Consider the following 5508-nt stretch of genomic DNA (forward strand, 5'->3'; position numbering starts at 1 on the left):
TTTAAAGAAATTGAGTTCATAATTTTAAAACTCCCAAAAAGGAAATCTCCAGGTCCAGAGGGTTTCATAGGAGCATTCTATTCAATGTGTAAATAATAGTTAACATCAATTCTACACAATTTCTTCCAGAAAACAAAAGAAGAGAAGCTCTTCTGAATTCATTCAATGAATTCTGTATTACCTTGGTTCCAAAACCAGACAAAGATGGTCCAGAAACAAAAACAAAACTACAGACCAATATCCCTCTTGAGTATAGATGCCAAAGTTCTTAAAATATTAGCAAAGAGAATTGGACAACATATGAAAAGAATTATACACCAACACCAAATGGGATTTATCCAGGAATGCAAGGCTGGTTCAATGTTTGAAAATCAATTAGTATAATCCGTCATATTAACAGGCTAAAGAAGGAAACTCCCATGATAATATCAGTCAATGCAGAAAAAGCATTTGACAAATTCAAGTTCACCTATTCATGATAAAATTTTTCAGAAAAATAAGAATAGAGGGAACATCCTCAATTTGAGAAAGAGCATCTACCAAAAACCTACAGCTATTAATACATTATACTTAATGGTGCAAGACTGAATGCTTTCCTCCTAAGACTGGGAATGAAGGAAGGATGTCTGCTCTAATGACTCTTACTCAACATAGTGCTAGAAGTTCTTTCCCGTGCAATAGGCAATAAAGAGAAATAAAAGGCACACCGATCTAAAAGGGAAAAATAATACTGCTCTTATTTCCAGAAGACAAGATTGTCTACATAGAAAATTCAAAAGAAGCTTTTTAAAAAAATACTCCTATGACTAATGAGTAAGTTCAAAAAGGAGACAAGATAAACAAATATTAATTGTATTTCTATATATCAGCAATGGACACCAAAATTAAAAATATAATACCATTTGTAATCACTCAAAATAAATCTCTAGGTTTCTAAATCTAACACATTAGGTATAAGACTTATACACTGAAAACTATAAAATGGTGATGAGAGAAATCGAAGAAGATCTAAATAATTGGAGACACATTCCTTGTTTGTGGATTGGAAAAATCAATATAGTAAAGATGTCAATTCTCCCCAAGTTAATATAGAGGTTTAATGCGATTACTATGCAAATCCCAGCCAAAAAAAGTATTCATAATAGACAATATTATTCTGAAATTTATATAGAAAGGCAAAGGAACTTAATAGCTAAAACGATTTTGCAAAAGAAGAATAAAGAGAAAAGAATCATTTTACCCGATTTCAAGACTTATTATGTAACTATAATAACCAACACTATGTGGTATTGAAAGAAGGACAGACACATAGGTCAATGGAACAGAATAGAGAACCCAGAAATAGACTTCTATAAGAATAGCTAACTGATTTTTGACAACGGTGTAAAAGCAATTCAATGAAGGAATGACCGTCATTTCAAAAAATGGTGCTAGGGCAATTGAATATCTCTAGGCAAAGAAATGATTATTGACCTAAACCTCAAACATTACATGAAAATTAACTCAAAATCGATCATAGATTTAAACATAAAACTATAACATTTTTCGAAGATAACAGGAAAACAATCTTCTTGACCAAGGATTTGATGAAGAGTTCTTAGACATAATACCAACAGCATGATCCTTTAAAGAAAAAATCAGTAAATTTGACTTCATCAAAACTGAAATATTTGTTCTCCAAAAGACCCTGTTAAGAAGGTAAAAAGACAAGCTACAGACTAGGGGAAAATACGCAAATAATATATCTGACAGAGGATTAGAATATAAGAAGAATTCCCAAACTCAATAATATAAAAACAAACCAATTAGAAAATGGGCAAAAGTCATAAAGAGACATTTAACCAAATAGGATACAGGAATGGTGAGTACATACATGAAAAATGTTCATTACTAGCCATTAGGGAAATAAAAATTAAGCTCATGATGAGCTATCACTACACATCTATTAGAACAGCTAAAATTAAAAATAATGACAATGGCAAATGCTGGCAAGGATGTAGAGAAAGTAGATCTCCCATACATTTCTGGTGGGAAATAGTTTGGAAATTTCTTTAAAAATTAAACATATACTTCCCATATAAGTCAGAAATTTCACTCCTGAGCATTTATTCCAGAGAAATAAAAACTTACGTCTGCACCAAAATCTATATATGATTGTTCATAGCATATTTACTTGTAATAGTCAAAATATCCTCCAATAGATGGAGGGTTAAACAAACTGTAATACATCTCCACCATGGAGAATGGAATACTATTCAGTAATAAAAAGGAACAAACTACTGATACGTGCAACAACATGGATGGATCTCAAGGTCATCGTGCTGAGTGAAAAAAGACAATCTCAAAAGATTACATATTATATGATTCTATGTATATAACATTCTCAAAATGACAAAATTATAGAGATGGAAAAACAATTAGTGGTGGTCTGGGTTAGGGATGGTAGAGGGAGAGGAGGAAAGTGGATGTGATGAGATCTCTATTATGGTGTAATAGCTGATTGTGGTGGTAGTTATACAAATCTACGCATGGGATAAAATGCCCAGAACTAAACTTACATGTATCAGTGCCAAATTCCTGTCTCTGATATTGTGCTATACAATACAGGGGTACAGGGGAACTCTCTGTACTATCTTTGCAATTTCTTGTGACCCTATAATTATTCCATGATAAAAAGTTTTTTAAAAGTCATGAGGAAGACAAACTCTAAAATAACAACCTTATAAACTGTAAATCGACTTTGATACCAGATCTAAGAAGAGTATGGAAAATACGAAGTAAAGAAGAAAACATCAGTGAAAAATGAGTTATTCCAATCATATATTTTTCCCCACTGGTAAAATTTTTTAAAAGAATGCTTTAAGAAGATAATTCCTTGGGACTTCCCTGATGGCACAGTGGTTAAGAATCCGCCTGCCAATGCAGGGGACACTGGTTCAAGCCCTGGTCCAGGAAGATCCCACATGCCACGGAGCAAGTAAGCCCATGCACCACAACTATTGAGCCCATGCTCTAGAGCCCACGAGCTACAACTACTGAAGCCCACGCGCCCAGAGCCCGTGCTCTGCGCAACAAGAGAAGCCACCGCAATGAGAAGCCCGCGCATCGCAACGAAGAGTAGCCCCCGCTTGCCGCAACTAGCGAAAGCCCATGCGCGGCAACGAAGACCTAATGCAGCCAAAAATAAATAAATAAATAAATTTATTAAAAAATAATAATAATTCCTTATTTTTTGACTCTCTGGATGCTATCTTTGTAAGTAAAACTATTTTTGAAATAATTTACTAATCATTTTTCAAGGTTTTTTTCAAGTCATAATCAGTTTTACTGCCAAAGGACCCTGTACACATTTATCAATTCTAGTACCTTAACAGCTACCCAACAAGTCACCAACAGACAGAGGAACATGCATCATGAGAAGCAAGAAATATCACCATCCCTTCTGGTGTTGGCAACTTGTCACTCCTAAGTAGCGCTCACATCACTCCTAAGTAGCGCTCACATCACTGAGGTCTGTGAACACTTTTCGCATTCATCCTGTGTAAAAGATGGAATAACTTCAGTACAAATGCAACATATTATAAGCAATTTCTTACAAAGAAGTCACAAATTAAACCAAAGTATTTTACAGAATGCAAACACCATGAAAAAAAAAATGCCTTCACTTAAGCTCTCTCTCCCCACATCCAGCGAGCCAGCTGGATGTCTTTGGGCCTGATGGTGATTCTCTTAGCATGGATGGCGCACAGATTAGGACCTTCAAGTAAGCCCACCAGGTATGCTTCACTAGCTTCCTGAAGCACGCCAGTGGCAGCACTCTGAAACCTCCAGTCAGTTTTGAAATCCTGGGCAATCTCCCTTATCCACCTCTGGAAAATCAGCTTCCAGATCAGAAGCTCAGTTGATTTCTGGTAACTGATCTGGGCCTGTCGCGGTGAGGTTTTCTCACCCCGCCGATAGAGGGGGCTCTTTTCCAGCAGTCTTAGTGGCCAGCTCCTTGCAGGTGCTTTCCTGCCCGAGGATCTGCAAGCAGTCCTCTTGGTTAGCATCCAACGCCGAAGTCTCAGGCCACTTTGACCACTGCACGGCTTCTGCTGCCCAACGAAGAGCCACAGTTTTGAGCCAAGGAAAGAAGCTCCTTCAAAGAACAACCAAACCGCTCTGTGCTCTACTAACCATTTTTAATAGCTGAAGGTAACAGAATATTGAGATTTACCCAAATTATGCATTCTAGGAAATAGTTATTTATAGAAAACAAGTTATTGGGGAAAAAGTTTGTATAGCATGCTTCTGTGCACAAAAAAGTTAGTAATATTAATAAATGTGACACTTCTGTATAATTTTGTTTATCAGTTTTAGGACATGCAGACAGTACCACAAGTCTTTTTTTAAGTGTGACAGACCCAGAGATTAATGATGAATTCAACTCCGCATCTGCTTTACTTGGCTGCCAAGAGATTTCTGGGTGTCACACAGCAAACTTAGTGAATCTGATTGAAGAAATATTTATAGAGTGAAACAATCAGTTGAGAAAAAGATCATGTAATTATCTCTGACACTGAAACAAACATGGTGAAAGCTATGAGTGATTTAGGAAGGAATCCCAAGCATATGATGTTATGTTTTCGCCCTTTATTTGTGTCCAGTTTTTGGTTGCTTCAGGGAGGACAGTAGAACTAGTCCCTGATATTCCATCTTGACTGAAAGGGGATGGCCCCAGATTTGCTTTTAAACATACTATTTCATGTAATAGAAACTTTAGTAGAATTTCAGGAATTGTGATGTGAAATTCAGAAATAGGATAGAAAAATTGGTCCTTAAGGTAGAAGATATTTTCTGTTAGTGCTTAAGAGTCTTTCTGTATATTAATTTCTATTTCTTTGTTTGTTCTCCACTTTTAAGCCTAAGAGCATCATAAACATTTAACATTTATATTTACAAACGAATTGCATGGGGAAAGGCAGAGGGGCATAGACAGAAGCAGTCCTTAGTGAGTGTGTAAACTCTAAATTAGTAACAGCCCTTAATCTATTACAGAAAGTTGATGTTTTCTACGGCAGTGTTTTAAAGTGGGGCACATTTACTCAATCAGAATGGCTTAATGGACAGAAGATTGGCAAGAGATTCTACTTGTCTATTCTACTGGAGCCTACTGCAGGGTCCACCCCTAAACCAGCCATATGACCCTGTACCTCATGTAATTCCTTTAAACTTCAGGGTTTTTTTCACCTGTGAAATGATGTGGCTACATAACATCAATGTAAAATTGCCCAGGGGGGCTTCCCTGGTGGCGCAGTGGTTGAGAATCTGCCTGCCAATGCAGGGGACACGGGTTCGAGCCCTGGTCTGGGAAGATCCCACATGCCGCAGAGCAACTAGGCCCGTGAGCCACAATTACTGAGCCTGCGCGTCTGGAGCCTGTGCTCCGCAACAAGAGAGGCCGCGATAGTGAGAGGCCCGCGCACCGCGATGAAGAGTAGCCCCCGCTTGCCGCAGCTAGAGAAAAGC

General features: G+C 37.3%; 1 pseudogene; it reads right to left on the reverse strand.

Moving 5' to 3' along the window:
- Window positions 1-3665: 3665 nt before the first annotated feature.
- LOC118891222 lies at window positions 3666-4049 on the reverse strand (annotated as a pseudogene).
- Window positions 4050-5508: the final 1459 nt, after the last annotated feature.

This window comes from Balaenoptera musculus, chromosome 2 (genome assembly GCF_009873245.2).
Source record: "Balaenoptera musculus isolate JJ_BM4_2016_0621 chromosome 2, mBalMus1.pri.v3, whole genome shotgun sequence".
NCBI lineage: Eukaryota > Metazoa > Chordata > Mammalia > Artiodactyla > Balaenopteridae > Balaenoptera > Balaenoptera musculus.